A 10,073-nucleotide genomic window follows, 5' to 3' on the forward strand; every position below is an offset into this window, starting at 1 on the left:
TCATAGCCATTGGGCCTCAAACCCAAAACAACGCCTGCAGCACCTGGGGTTCACAGCCGGTCTCCCATGCAGCTACTAACCAGGCCTGAAGCCGCTTAGCTTCCGCGATCTGACGAGAGCGGGCGCTTTCGGCTTAGTGTGGCCGCAGGCAACCTCCAAGGCGCCGTTCCGGCGCCTTGAAGGTGAGGCTTCCCACGCGTGCTCATAGCCATTGGGCCTCAAACCCAAAACAACGCCTGCAGCACCTGGGGTTCACAGCCGGTCTCCCATGCAGCTACTAACCATGCCTGAAGCCGCTTAGCTTCCGCGATCTGACGAGAGCGGGCGCTTTCGGCTTAGTGTGGCCGCAGGCAACCTCCAGGGCGCCGTTCCGGCGCCTTGAAGGTGAGGCTTCCCACGCGTGCTCATAGCCATTGGGCCTCAAACCCAAAACAATGCCTGCAGCACCTGGGGTTCACAGCCGGTCTCCCATGCAGCTACTAACCAGGCCTGAAGCCGCTTAGCTTCCGCGATCTGACGAGAGCGGGCGCTTTCGGCTTAGTGTGGCCGCAGGCAACCTCCAAGGCGCCGTTCCGGCGCCTTGAAGGTGAGGCTTCCCACGCGTGCTCATAGCCATTGGGCCTCAAACAACGCCTGCAGCACCTGGGGTTCACAGCCGGTCTCCCATGCAGCTACTAACCAGGCCTGAAGCCGCTTAGCTTCCACGATCTGACGAGAGCGGGCGCTTTCGGCTTAGTGTGGCCGCAGGCAACCTCCAGGGCGCCGTTCCGGCGCCTTGAAGGTGAGGCTTCCCACGCGTGCTCATAGCCATTGGGCCTCAAACCCAAAACAATGCCTGCAGCACCTGGGGTTCACAGCCGGTCTCCCATGCAGCTACTAACCAGGGCTGAAGCCGCTTAGCTTCCGCGATCTGACAAGAGCGGGCGCTTTCGGCTTAGTGTGGCCGCAGGCAACCTCCAAGGCGCCGTTCCGGCGCCTTGAAGATGAGGCTTCCCACGCGTGCTCATAGCCATTGGGCCTCAAACCCAAAACAACGCCTGCAGCACCTGGGGTTCACAGCCGGTCTCCCATGCAGCTACTAACCAGGCCTGAAGCCGCTTAACTTCCGCGATCTGACGAGAGCGGGCGCTTTCGGCTTAGTGTGGCCGCAGGCAACCTCCAGGGCGCCGTTCCGGCGCCTTGAAGGTGAGGCTTCCCACGCGTGCTCATAGCCATTGGGCCTCAAACCCAAAACAATGCCTGCAGCACCTGGGGTTCACAGCCGGTCTCCCATGCAGCTACTAACCAGGCCTGAAGCCGCTTAGCTTCCGCGATCTGACGAGAGCGGGCGCTCTCGGCTTAGTGTGGCCGCAGGCAACCTCCAAGGCGCCGTTCCGGCGCCTTGAAGGTGAGGCTTCCCACGCGTGCTCATAGCCATTGGGCCTCAAACCCAAAACAACGCCTGCAGCACCTGGGGTTCACAGCCGGTCTCCCATGCAGCTACTAACCAGGCCTGAAGCCGCTTAGCTTCCGCGATCTGACGAGAGCGGGCGCTTTCGGCTTAGTGTGGCCGCAGGCAACCTCCAAGGCGCCTTGAAGGTGAGGCTTCCCACGCGTGCTCATAGCCATTGGGCCTCAAACCCAAAACAACGCCTGCAGCACCTGGGGTTCACAGCCGGTCTCCCATGCAGCTACTAACCAGGCCTGAAGCCGCTTAGCTTCCGCGATCTGACGAGAGCGGGCGCTTTCGGCTTAGTGTGGCCGCAGGCAACCTCCAGGGCGCCGTTCCGGCCCCTTGAAGGTGAGGCTTCCCACGCGTGCTCATAGCCATTGGGCCTCAAACCCAAAACAATGCCTGCAGCACCTGGGGTTCACAGCAGGTCTCCCATGCAGCTACTAACCAGGCCTGAAGCCGCTTAGCTTCCGCGATCTGACGAGAGCGGGCGCTTTCGGCTTAGTGTGGCCGCAGGCAACCTCCAAGGCGCCTTGAAGGTGAGGCTTCCCACGCGTGCTCATAGCCATTGGGCCTCAAACCCAAAACAACGCCTGCAGCACCTGGGGTTCACAGCCGGTCTCCCATGCAGCTACTAACCAGGCCTGAAGCCGCTTAGCTTCCGCGATCTGACGAGAGCGGGCGCTTTCGGCTTAGTGTGGCCGCAGGCAACCTCCAGGGCGCCGTTCCGGCGCCTTGAAGGTGAGGCTTCCCACGCGTGCTCATAGCCATTGGGCCTCAAACCCAAAACAATGCCTGCAGCACCTGGGGTTCACAGCCGGTCTCCCATGCAGCTACTAACCAGGCCTGAAGCCGCTTAGCTTCCGCGATCTGACGAGAGCGGGCGCTTTCGGCTTAGTGTGGCCGCAGGCAACCTCCAAGGCGCCTTGAAGGTGAGGCTTCCCACGCGTGCTCATAGCCATTGGGCCTCAAACCCAAAACAACGCCTGCAGCACCTGGGGTTCACAGCCGGTCTCCCATGCAGCTACTAACCAGGCCTGAAGCCGCTTAGCTTCCGCGATCTGACGAGAGCGGGCGCTTTCGGCTTAGTGTGGCCGCAGGCAACCGCCAAGGCGCCGTTCCGGCGCCTTGAAGGTGAGGCTTCCCACGCGTGCTCATAGCCATTGGGCCTCAAACCCAAAACAACGCCTGCAGCACCTGGGGTTCACAGCCGGTCTCCCATGCAGCTACTAACCAGGCCTGAAGCCGCTTAGCTTCCGCGATCTGACGAGAGCGGGCGCTTTCGGCTTAGTGTGGCCGCAGGCAACCTCCAAGGCGCCTTGAAGGTGAGGCTTCCCACGCGTGCTCATAGCCATTGGGCCTCAAACCCAAAACAACGCCTGCAGCACCTGGGGTTCACAGCCGGTCTCCCATGCAGCTACTAACCAGGCCTGAAGCCGCTTAGCTTCCACGATCTGACGAGAGCGGGCGCTTTCGGCTTAGTGTGGCCGCAGGCAACCTCCAGGGCGCCGTTCCGGCGCCTTGAAGGTGAGGCTTCCCACGCGTGCTCATAGCCATTGGGCCTCAAACCCAAAACAATGCCTGCAGCACCTGGGGTTCACAGCCGGACTCCCATGCAGCTACTAACCAGGCCTGAAGCCGCTTAGCTTCCGCGATCTGACGAGAGCGGGCGCTTTCGGCTTAGTGTGGCCGCAGGCAACCTCCAGGGCGCCGTTCCGGCGCCTTGAAGGTGAGGCTTCCCACGCGTGCTCATAGCCATTGGGCCTCAAACCCAAAACAATGCCTGCAGCACCTGGGGTTCACAGCCGGTCTCCCATGCAGCTACTAACCAGGCCTGAAGCCGCTTAGCTTCCGCGATCTGACGAGAGCGGGCGCTTTCGGCTTAGTGTGGCCGCAGGCAACCTCCAAGGCGCCTTGAAGGTGAGGCTTCCCACGCGTGCTCATAGCCATTGGGCCTCAAACCCAAAACAACGCCTGCAGCACCTGGGGTTCACAGCCGGTCTCCCATGCAGCTACTAACCAGGCCTGAAGCCGCTTAGCTTCCGCGATCTGACGAGAGCGGGCGCTTTCGGCTTAGTGTGGCCGCAGGCAACCTCCAGGGCGCCGTTCCGGCGCCTTGAAGGTGAGGCTTTCCACGCGTGCTCATAGCCATTGGGCCTCAAACCCAAAACAATGCCTGCAGCACCTGGGGTTCACAGCCGGTCTCCCATGCAGCTACTAACCAGGCCTGAAGCCGCTTAGCTTCCGCGATCTGACGAGAGCGGGCGCTTTCGGCTTAGTGTGGCCGCAGGCAACCTCCAAGGCGCCTTGAAGGTGAGGCTTCCCACGCGTGCTCATAGCCATTGGGCCTCAAACCCAAAACATCGCCTGCAGCACCTGGGGTTCACAGCCGGTCTCCCATGCAGCTACTAACCAGGCCTGAAGCCGCTTAGCTTCCGCGATCTGACGAGAGCGGGCGCTTTCGGCTTAGTGTGGCCGCAGGCAACCTCCAGGGCGCCGTTCCGGCGCCTTGAAGGTGAGGCTTCCCACGCGTGCTCATAGCCATTGGGCCTCAAACCCAAAACAATGCCTGCAGCACCTGGGGTTCACAGCCGGTCTCCCATGCAGCTACTAACCAGGCCTGAAGCCGCTTAGCTTCCGCGATCTGACGAGAGCGGGCGCTTTCGGCTTAGTGTGGCCGCAGGCAACCTCCAAGGCGCCTTGAAGGTGAGGCTTCCCACGCGTGCTCATAGCCATTGGGCCTCAAACCCAAAACAACGCCTGCAGCACCTGGGGTTCACAGCCGGTCTCCCATGCAGCTACTAACCAGGCCTGAAGCCGCTTAGCTTCCGCGATCTGACGAGAGCGGGCGCTTTCGGCTTAGTGTGGCCGCAGGCAACCTCCAGGGCGCCGTTCCGGCGCCTTGAAGGTGAGGCTTCCCACGCGTGCTCATAGCCATTGGGCCTCAAACCCAAAACAATGCCTGCAGCACCTGGGGTTCACAGCCGGTCTCCCATGCAGCTACTAACCAGGCCTGAAGCCGCTTAGCTTCCGCGATCTGACGAGAGCGGGCGCTTTCGGCTTAGTGTGGCCGCAGGCAACCTCCAAGGCGCCTTGAAGGTGAGGCTTCCCACGCGTGCTCATAGCCATTGGGCCTCAAACCCAAAACAACGCCTGCAGCACCTGGGGTTCACAGCCGGTCTCCCATGCAGCTACTAACCAGGCCTGAAGCCGCTTAGCTTCCGCGATCTGACGAGAGCGGGCGCTTTCGGCTTAGTGTGGCCGCAGGCAACCTCCAGGGCGCCGTTCCGGCGCCTTGAAGGTGAGGCTTCCCACGCGTGCTCATAGCCATTGGGCCTCAAACCCAAAACAATGCCTGCAGCACCTGGGGTTCACAGCCGGTCTCCCATGCAGCTACTAACCAGGCCTGAAGCCGCTTAGCTTCCGCGATCTGACGAGAGCGGGCGCTTTCGGCTTAGTGTGGCCGCAGGCAACCTCCAAGGCGCTGTTCCGGCGCCTTGAAGGTGAGGCTTCCCACGCGTGCTCATAGCCATTGGGCCTCAAACCCAAAACAACGCCTGCAGCACCTGGGGTTCACAGCCGGTCTCCCATGCAGCTACTAACCAGGCCTGAAGCCGCTTAGCTTCCGCGATCTGACGAGAGCGGGCGCTTTCGGCTTAGTGTGGCCGCAGGCAACCTCCAGGGCGCCGTTCCAGCGCCTTGAAGGTGAGGCTTCCCACGCGTGCTCATAGCCATTGGGCCTCAAACCCAAAACAATGCCTGCAGCACCTGGGGTTCACAGCCGGTCTCCCATGCAGCTACTAACCAGGCCTGAAGCCGCTTAGCTTCCGCGATCTGACGAGAGCGGGCGCTTTCGGCTTAGTGTGGCCGCAGGCAACCTGCAAGGCGCCGTTCCGGCGCCTTGAAGGTGAGGCTTCCCACGCGTGCTCATAGCCATTGGGCCTCAAACCCAAAACAACACCTGCAGCACCTGGGGTTCACAGCCGGTCTCCCATGCAGCTACTAACCAGGCCTGAAGCCGCTTAGCTTCCGCGATCTGACGAGAGCGGGCGCTTTCGGCTTAGTGTGGCCGCAGGCAACCTCCAAGGCGCCGTTCCGGCGCCTTGAAGGTGAGGCTTCCCACGCGTGCTCATAGCCATTGGGCCTCAAACCCAAAACAACGCCTGCAGCACCTGGGGTTCACAGCCGGTCTCCCATGCAGCTACTAACCAGGCCTGAAGCCGCTTAGCTTCCGCGATCTGACGAGAGCGGGCGCTTTCGGCTTAGTGTGGCCGCAGGCAACCTCCAGGGTGCCGTTCCGGCGCCTTGAAGGTGAGGCTTCCCACGCGTGCTCATAGCCATTGGGCCTCAAACCCAAAAAAACACCTGCAGCACCTGGGGTTCACAGCCGGTCTCCCATGCAGCTACTAACCAGGCCTGAAGCCGCTTAGCTTCCGCAATCTGACGAGAGCAGGCGCTTTCGGCTTAGTGTGGCCGCAGGTAACCTCCACGGCGCGGTTCCGGCGCCTTGAAGGTGAGGCTTCCCACGCGTGCTCATAGCCATTGGGCCTCAAACCCAAAAAACCGCCTGCACCACCTGGGGTTCACAGCCAGTCTCCCATGCAGCTACTAACCAGGCCTGAAGCCGCTTAGCTTCCGCGATCTGACGAGAGCGGGCGCTTTCGGCTTAGTGTGGCCACAGGCAACCTCCAAGGCGCCGTTCCGGCGCCTTGAAGGTGAGGCTTCCCACGCGTGCGCATAGCCATTGGGCCTCAAACCCAAAAAAACGCCTGCAGCACCTGGGGTTCACAGCCGGTCTCCCATGCAGCTACTAACCAGGCCTGAAGCCGCTTAGCTTCCGCAATCTGACGAGAGCGGGCGCTTTCGGCTTAGTGTGGCCGCAGGCAACCTCCAAGGCGCCGTTCCGGCGCCTTGAAGGTGAGGCTTCCCACGCGTGCTCATAGCCATTGGGCCTCAAACCCAAAAAAAACGCCTGCAGCACCTGGGGTTCACAGCCGGTCTCCCATGCAGCTACTAACCAGGCCTGAAGCCGCTTAGCTTCCGCAATCTGACGAGAGCAGGCGCTTTCGGCTTAGTGTGGCCGCAGGCAACCTCCAAGGCGCCGTTCCGGCGCCTTGAAGGTGAGGCTTCCCACGCGTGCTCATAGCCATTGGGCCTCAAACCCAAAAAAACACCTGCAGCACCTGGGGTTCACAGCCGGTCTCCCATGCAGCTACTAACCAGGCCTGAAGCCGCTTAGCTTCCGCGATCTGACGAGAGCGGGCGCTTTCAGCTTAGTGTGGCCGCAGGCAACCTCCAAGGCGCCGTTCCGGCGCCTTGAAGGTGAGGCTTCCCACGCGTGCTCATAGCCATTGGGCCTCAAACCCAAAAAACCGCCTGCAGCACCTGGGGTTCACAGCCGGTCTCCCATGCAGCTACTAACAAGGCCTGAAGCCGCTTAGCTTCCGCGATCTGACGAGAGCGGGCGCTTTCGGCTTAGTGTGGCCGCAGGCAAACTGCAAGGCGCCGTTAAGGCGCCGTTCCGGCGCCTTGAAGGTGAGGCTTCCCACGCGTGCTCATAGCCATTGGGCCTCAAACCCAAAAAAACACCTGCAGCACCTGGGGTTCACAGTCGGTCTCCCAAGCAGCTACTAACCAGGCCTGAAGCCGCTTAGCTTCCGCGATCTGACGAGAGCGGGCGCTTTCGGCTTAGTGTGGCCGCAGGCAACCTCCAAGGCGCCGTTCCGGCGCCTTGAAGGTGAGGCTTCCCACGCGTGCTCATAGCCATTGGGCCTCAAACCCAAAAAAACGCCTGCAGCACCTAGGGTTCACAGCCGGTCTCCCATGCAGCTACTAACCAGGCCTGAAGCCACTTAGCTTCCACGATCTGACGAGAGCGGGCGCTTTCGGCTTAGTGTGGCCGCAGGTAACCTCCAAGGTGTGGCTTCCCACGCGTGCTCATAGCCATTGGGCCTCAAACCCAAAAAAATGCCTGCAGCACCAGGGGTTCACAGCCGGTCTCCCATGCAGCTACTAACCAGGCCTGAAACCGCTTAGCTTCCGCGATCTGACGCTTTCGGCTTAGTGTGGCCGCAGGCATCTTTGAAGGTGAGGCTTCCCACGCGTGCTCATAGCCATTGGGCCTCAAACCCAAAAAAACCGCCTGCAGCACCTGGGGTTCACAGCCGGTCTCCCATGCAGCTACTAACCAGGCCTGAAGCCGCTTAGCTTCCGCGATCTGACGAGAGCGGGCGCTTTCAGCTTAGTGTGGCCGCAGGCAACCTCCAAGGCGCCGTTCCGGCGCCTTGAAGGTGAGGCTTCCCACGCGTGCTCATAGCCATTGGGCCTCAAACCCAAAAAACCGCCTGCAGCACCTGGGGTTCACAGCCGGTCTCCCATGCAGCTACTAACAAGGCCTGAAGCCGCTTAGCTTCCGCGATCTGACGAGAGCGGGCGCTTTCGGCTTAGTGTGGCCGCAGGCAAACTGCAAGGCGCCGTTAAGGCGCCGTTCCGGCGCCTTGAAGGTGAGGCTTCCCACGCGTGCTCATAGCCATTGGGCCTCAAACCCAAAAAAACACCTGCAGCACCTGGGGTTCACAGTCGGTCTCCCAAGCAGCTACTAACCAGGCCTGAAGCCGCTTAGCTTCCGCGATCTGACGAGAGCGGGCGCTTTCGGCTTAGTGTGGCCGCAGGCAACCTCCAAGGCGCCGTTCCGGCGCCTTGAAGGTGAGGCTTCCCACGCGTGCTCATAGCCATTGGGCCTCAAACCCAAAAAAACGCCTGCAGCACCTAGGGTTCACAGCCGGTCTCCCATGCAGCTACTAACCAGGCCTGAAGCCACTTAGCTTCCACGATCTGACGAGAGCGGGCGCTTTCGGCTTAGTGTGGCCGCAGGTAACCTCCAAGGTGTGGCTTCCCACGCGTGCTCATAGCCATTGGGCCTCAAACCCAAAAAAATGCCTGCAGCACCAGGGGTTCACAGCCGGTCTCCCATGCAGCTACTAACCAGGCCTGAAACCGCTTAGCTTCCGCGATCTGACGCTTTCGGCTTAGTGTGGCCGCAGGCATCTTTGAAGGTGAGGCTTCCCACGCGTGCTCATAGCCATTGGGCCTCAAACCCAAAAAAACCGCCTGCAGCACCTGGGGTTCACAGCCGGTCTCCCATGCAGCTACTAACCAGGCCTGAAGCTGCTTAGCTTCCGCGATCTGACGAGAGCGGGCGCTTTCGGCTTAGAGTGGCCGCAGGCAACCTCCAAGGCGCCGTTCCGGCGCCTTGAAGGTGAGGCTTCCCACGCGTGCTCATAGCCATTGGGCCTCAAACCCAAAAAAACACCTGCAGCACCTGGGGTTCACAGCCGGTCTCCCATGCAGCTACTAACCAGGCCTGAAACCGCTTAGCTTCCGCGATCTGACGAGAGTGGGCGCTTTCGGCTTAGTGTGGCCGCAAGCAACCTCCAAGGCGCCGTTCCGGCGCCTTGAAAGTGAGGCTTCCCACGCGTGCTCATAGCCATTGGGCCTCAAACCCAAAAAAACGCCTGCAGCACCTGCGGTTCACAGCCGGTCTCCCATGCAGCTACTAACCAGGCCTGAAGCCGCTTAGCTTCCACGATCTGACGAGAGCGGGCGCTTTCGGCTTAGTGTGGCCGCTGGCAACCTCCAGGGCGCCGTTCCGGCGCCTTGAAGGTGAGGCTTCCCACGCGTGCTCATAGCCATTGGGCCTCAAACCCAAAACAATGCCTGCAGCACCTGGGGTTCACAGCCGGTCTCCCATGCAGCTACTAACCAGGGCTGAAGCTGCTTAGCTTCCGCGATCTGACGAGAGCGGGCGCTTTCGGCTTAGAGTGGCCGCAGGCAACCTTCAAGGCGCCGTTCCGGCGCCTTGAAGGTGAGGCTTCCCACGCGTGCTCATAGCCATTGGGCCTCAAACCCAAAAAAACACCTGCAGCACCTGGGGTTCACAGCCGGTCTCCCATGCAGCTACTAACCAGGCCTGAAACCGCTTAGCTTCCGCGATCTGACGAGAGTGGGCGCTTTCGGCTTAGTGTGGCCGCAGGCAACCTCCAAGGCGCCGTTCCGGCGCCTTGAAGGTGAGGCTTCCCACGCGTGCTCATAGCCATTGGGCCTCAAACCCAAAACAACGCCTGCAGCACCTGGGGTTCACAGCCGGTCTCCCATGCAGCTACTAACCAGGCCTGAAGCCGCTTAGCTTCCACGATCTGACGAGAGCGGGCGCTTTCGGCTTAGTGTGGCCGCAGGCAACCTCCAGGGCGCCGTTCCGGCGCCTTGAAGGTGAGGCTTCCCACGCGTGCTCATAGCCATTGGGCCTCAAACCCAAAACAATGCCTGCAGCACCTGGGGTTCACAGCCGGTCTCCCATGCAGCTACTAACCAGGGCTGAAGCCGCTTAGCTTACGCGATCTGACGAGAGCGGGCGCTTTCGGCTTAGTGTGGCCGCAGGCAACCTCCAAGGCGCCGTTCCGGCGCCTTGAAGGTGAGGCTTCCCACGCGTGCTCATAGCCATTGGGCCTCAAACCCAAAACAACGCCTGCAGCACCTGGGGTTCACAGCCGGTCTCCCATGCAGCTACTAACCAGGCCTGAAGCCGCTTAGCTTCCGCGATCTGACGAGAGCGGGCGCTTTCGGCTTAGTGTGGCCGCAGGCA

At 61.4% G+C, this 10,073-nt stretch overlaps 23 non-coding genes and 26 pseudogenes across 23 annotated transcripts; all 49 read right to left on the reverse strand.

Moving 5' to 3' along the window:
• Positions 1-31: 31 nt before the first annotated feature.
• On the reverse strand, positions 32-150 carry LOC137552151 (5S ribosomal RNA). The gene has a single exon (XR_011027104.1). It is a non-coding gene; the product is annotated as a 5S ribosomal RNA (ribosomal RNA).
• An 83-nt stretch (positions 151-233) lies between these two features.
• On the reverse strand, positions 234-352 carry LOC137547734 (5S ribosomal RNA; annotated as a pseudogene).
• An 83-nt stretch (positions 353-435) lies between these two features.
• On the reverse strand, positions 436-554 carry LOC137557004 (5S ribosomal RNA). Its single transcript, XR_011029516.1, has one exon. It is a non-coding gene; the product is annotated as a 5S ribosomal RNA (ribosomal RNA).
• A 76-nt stretch (positions 555-630) lies between these two features.
• Positions 631-749, reverse strand: LOC137558613 (5S ribosomal RNA; annotated as a pseudogene).
• Positions 750-832: 83 nt separating this feature from the next.
• Positions 833-951, reverse strand: LOC137549674 (5S ribosomal RNA; annotated as a pseudogene).
• An 83-nt stretch (positions 952-1,034) lies between these two features.
• On the reverse strand, positions 1,035-1,153 carry LOC137555341 (5S ribosomal RNA). The gene has a single exon (XR_011028031.1). It is a non-coding gene; the product is annotated as a 5S ribosomal RNA (ribosomal RNA).
• Positions 1,154-1,236: 83 nt separating this feature from the next.
• On the reverse strand, positions 1,237-1,355 carry LOC137556904 (5S ribosomal RNA; annotated as a pseudogene).
• Positions 1,356-1,438: 83 nt separating this feature from the next.
• LOC137552162 (5S ribosomal RNA) lies at positions 1,439-1,557 on the reverse strand. Its single transcript, XR_011027105.1, has one exon. It is a non-coding gene; the product is annotated as a 5S ribosomal RNA (ribosomal RNA).
• Positions 1,558-1,629: 72 nt separating this feature from the next.
• LOC137552173 (5S ribosomal RNA) lies at positions 1,630-1,748 on the reverse strand. The gene has a single exon (XR_011027106.1). It is a non-coding gene; the product is annotated as a 5S ribosomal RNA (ribosomal RNA).
• Positions 1,749-1,831: 83 nt separating this feature from the next.
• On the reverse strand, positions 1,832-1,950 carry LOC137551420 (5S ribosomal RNA). Its single transcript, XR_011027021.1, has one exon. It is a non-coding gene; the product is annotated as a 5S ribosomal RNA (ribosomal RNA).
• Positions 1,951-2,022: 72 nt separating this feature from the next.
• LOC137552184 (5S ribosomal RNA) lies at positions 2,023-2,141 on the reverse strand. Its single transcript, XR_011027107.1, has one exon. It is a non-coding gene; the product is annotated as a 5S ribosomal RNA (ribosomal RNA).
• Positions 2,142-2,224: 83 nt separating this feature from the next.
• LOC137557016 (5S ribosomal RNA) lies at positions 2,225-2,343 on the reverse strand. The gene has a single exon (XR_011029517.1). It is a non-coding gene; the product is annotated as a 5S ribosomal RNA (ribosomal RNA).
• Positions 2,344-2,415: 72 nt separating this feature from the next.
• Positions 2,416-2,534, reverse strand: LOC137552195 (5S ribosomal RNA). The gene has a single exon (XR_011027108.1). It is a non-coding gene; the product is annotated as a 5S ribosomal RNA (ribosomal RNA).
• Positions 2,535-2,617: 83 nt separating this feature from the next.
• Positions 2,618-2,736, reverse strand: LOC137552207 (5S ribosomal RNA). The gene has a single exon (XR_011027109.1). It is a non-coding gene; the product is annotated as a 5S ribosomal RNA (ribosomal RNA).
• Positions 2,737-2,808: 72 nt separating this feature from the next.
• On the reverse strand, positions 2,809-2,927 carry LOC137558615 (5S ribosomal RNA; annotated as a pseudogene).
• Positions 2,928-3,010: 83 nt separating this feature from the next.
• On the reverse strand, positions 3,011-3,129 carry LOC137557044 (5S ribosomal RNA; annotated as a pseudogene).
• An 83-nt stretch (positions 3,130-3,212) lies between these two features.
• LOC137557028 (5S ribosomal RNA) lies at positions 3,213-3,331 on the reverse strand. Its single transcript, XR_011029519.1, has one exon. It is a non-coding gene; the product is annotated as a 5S ribosomal RNA (ribosomal RNA).
• A 72-nt stretch (positions 3,332-3,403) lies between these two features.
• Positions 3,404-3,522, reverse strand: LOC137552219 (5S ribosomal RNA). Its single transcript, XR_011027111.1, has one exon. It is a non-coding gene; the product is annotated as a 5S ribosomal RNA (ribosomal RNA).
• An 83-nt stretch (positions 3,523-3,605) lies between these two features.
• LOC137557041 (5S ribosomal RNA) lies at positions 3,606-3,724 on the reverse strand. The gene has a single exon (XR_011029522.1). It is a non-coding gene; the product is annotated as a 5S ribosomal RNA (ribosomal RNA).
• Positions 3,725-3,796: 72 nt separating this feature from the next.
• Positions 3,797-3,915, reverse strand: LOC137552231 (5S ribosomal RNA). The gene has a single exon (XR_011027113.1). It is a non-coding gene; the product is annotated as a 5S ribosomal RNA (ribosomal RNA).
• An 83-nt stretch (positions 3,916-3,998) lies between these two features.
• Positions 3,999-4,117, reverse strand: LOC137557053 (5S ribosomal RNA). Its single transcript, XR_011029523.1, has one exon. It is a non-coding gene; the product is annotated as a 5S ribosomal RNA (ribosomal RNA).
• A 72-nt stretch (positions 4,118-4,189) lies between these two features.
• Positions 4,190-4,308, reverse strand: LOC137552244 (5S ribosomal RNA). The gene has a single exon (XR_011027117.1). It is a non-coding gene; the product is annotated as a 5S ribosomal RNA (ribosomal RNA).
• An 83-nt stretch (positions 4,309-4,391) lies between these two features.
• On the reverse strand, positions 4,392-4,510 carry LOC137557064 (5S ribosomal RNA). The gene has a single exon (XR_011029524.1). It is a non-coding gene; the product is annotated as a 5S ribosomal RNA (ribosomal RNA).
• A 72-nt stretch (positions 4,511-4,582) lies between these two features.
• Positions 4,583-4,701, reverse strand: LOC137552256 (5S ribosomal RNA). The gene has a single exon (XR_011027118.1). It is a non-coding gene; the product is annotated as a 5S ribosomal RNA (ribosomal RNA).
• Positions 4,702-4,784: 83 nt separating this feature from the next.
• Positions 4,785-4,903, reverse strand: LOC137557075 (5S ribosomal RNA). The gene has a single exon (XR_011029525.1). It is a non-coding gene; the product is annotated as a 5S ribosomal RNA (ribosomal RNA).
• An 83-nt stretch (positions 4,904-4,986) lies between these two features.
• On the reverse strand, positions 4,987-5,105 carry LOC137552267 (5S ribosomal RNA). The gene has a single exon (XR_011027119.1). It is a non-coding gene; the product is annotated as a 5S ribosomal RNA (ribosomal RNA).
• Positions 5,106-5,188: 83 nt separating this feature from the next.
• LOC137557087 (5S ribosomal RNA) lies at positions 5,189-5,307 on the reverse strand. The gene has a single exon (XR_011029526.1). It is a non-coding gene; the product is annotated as a 5S ribosomal RNA (ribosomal RNA).
• Positions 5,308-5,390: 83 nt separating this feature from the next.
• On the reverse strand, positions 5,391-5,509 carry LOC137557274 (5S ribosomal RNA; annotated as a pseudogene).
• An 83-nt stretch (positions 5,510-5,592) lies between these two features.
• Positions 5,593-5,711, reverse strand: LOC137552279 (5S ribosomal RNA). Its single transcript, XR_011027120.1, has one exon. It is a non-coding gene; the product is annotated as a 5S ribosomal RNA (ribosomal RNA).
• An 83-nt stretch (positions 5,712-5,794) lies between these two features.
• Positions 5,795-5,913, reverse strand: LOC137548920 (5S ribosomal RNA; annotated as a pseudogene).
• Positions 5,914-5,996: 83 nt separating this feature from the next.
• On the reverse strand, positions 5,997-6,115 carry LOC137551162 (5S ribosomal RNA; annotated as a pseudogene).
• An 83-nt stretch (positions 6,116-6,198) lies between these two features.
• On the reverse strand, positions 6,199-6,317 carry LOC137558788 (5S ribosomal RNA; annotated as a pseudogene).
• An 84-nt stretch (positions 6,318-6,401) lies between these two features.
• LOC137548575 (5S ribosomal RNA) lies at positions 6,402-6,520 on the reverse strand (annotated as a pseudogene).
• An 83-nt stretch (positions 6,521-6,603) lies between these two features.
• Positions 6,604-6,722, reverse strand: LOC137559050 (5S ribosomal RNA; annotated as a pseudogene).
• An 83-nt stretch (positions 6,723-6,805) lies between these two features.
• On the reverse strand, positions 6,806-6,924 carry LOC137548251 (5S ribosomal RNA; annotated as a pseudogene).
• A 94-nt stretch (positions 6,925-7,018) lies between these two features.
• LOC137558559 (5S ribosomal RNA) lies at positions 7,019-7,137 on the reverse strand (annotated as a pseudogene).
• Positions 7,138-7,220: 83 nt separating this feature from the next.
• LOC137552146 (5S ribosomal RNA) lies at positions 7,221-7,339 on the reverse strand (annotated as a pseudogene).
• Positions 7,340-7,571: 232 nt separating this feature from the next.
• Positions 7,572-7,690, reverse strand: LOC137557105 (5S ribosomal RNA; annotated as a pseudogene).
• An 83-nt stretch (positions 7,691-7,773) lies between these two features.
• LOC137548252 (5S ribosomal RNA) lies at positions 7,774-7,892 on the reverse strand (annotated as a pseudogene).
• Positions 7,893-7,986: 94 nt separating this feature from the next.
• LOC137558563 (5S ribosomal RNA) lies at positions 7,987-8,105 on the reverse strand (annotated as a pseudogene).
• Positions 8,106-8,188: 83 nt separating this feature from the next.
• LOC137552147 (5S ribosomal RNA) lies at positions 8,189-8,307 on the reverse strand (annotated as a pseudogene).
• A 232-nt stretch (positions 8,308-8,539) lies between these two features.
• LOC137548762 (5S ribosomal RNA) lies at positions 8,540-8,658 on the reverse strand (annotated as a pseudogene).
• Positions 8,659-8,741: 83 nt separating this feature from the next.
• Positions 8,742-8,860, reverse strand: LOC137551702 (5S ribosomal RNA; annotated as a pseudogene).
• An 83-nt stretch (positions 8,861-8,943) lies between these two features.
• Positions 8,944-9,062, reverse strand: LOC137551075 (5S ribosomal RNA; annotated as a pseudogene).
• An 83-nt stretch (positions 9,063-9,145) lies between these two features.
• On the reverse strand, positions 9,146-9,264 carry LOC137551377 (5S ribosomal RNA; annotated as a pseudogene).
• An 83-nt stretch (positions 9,265-9,347) lies between these two features.
• On the reverse strand, positions 9,348-9,466 carry LOC137550945 (5S ribosomal RNA; annotated as a pseudogene).
• Positions 9,467-9,549: 83 nt separating this feature from the next.
• On the reverse strand, positions 9,550-9,668 carry LOC137558616 (5S ribosomal RNA; annotated as a pseudogene).
• Positions 9,669-9,751: 83 nt separating this feature from the next.
• LOC137550585 (5S ribosomal RNA) lies at positions 9,752-9,870 on the reverse strand (annotated as a pseudogene).
• Positions 9,871-9,953: 83 nt separating this feature from the next.
• Positions 9,954-10,072, reverse strand: LOC137552290 (5S ribosomal RNA). Its single transcript, XR_011027121.1, has one exon. It is a non-coding gene; the product is annotated as a 5S ribosomal RNA (ribosomal RNA).
• Position 10,073: the final 1 nt, after the last annotated feature.

This window comes from Hyperolius riggenbachi, chromosome 2, assembly GCF_040937935.1.
Source record: "Hyperolius riggenbachi isolate aHypRig1 chromosome 2, aHypRig1.pri, whole genome shotgun sequence".
NCBI classification, from domain to species: Eukaryota; Metazoa; Chordata; class Amphibia; order Anura; family Hyperoliidae; genus Hyperolius; species Hyperolius riggenbachi.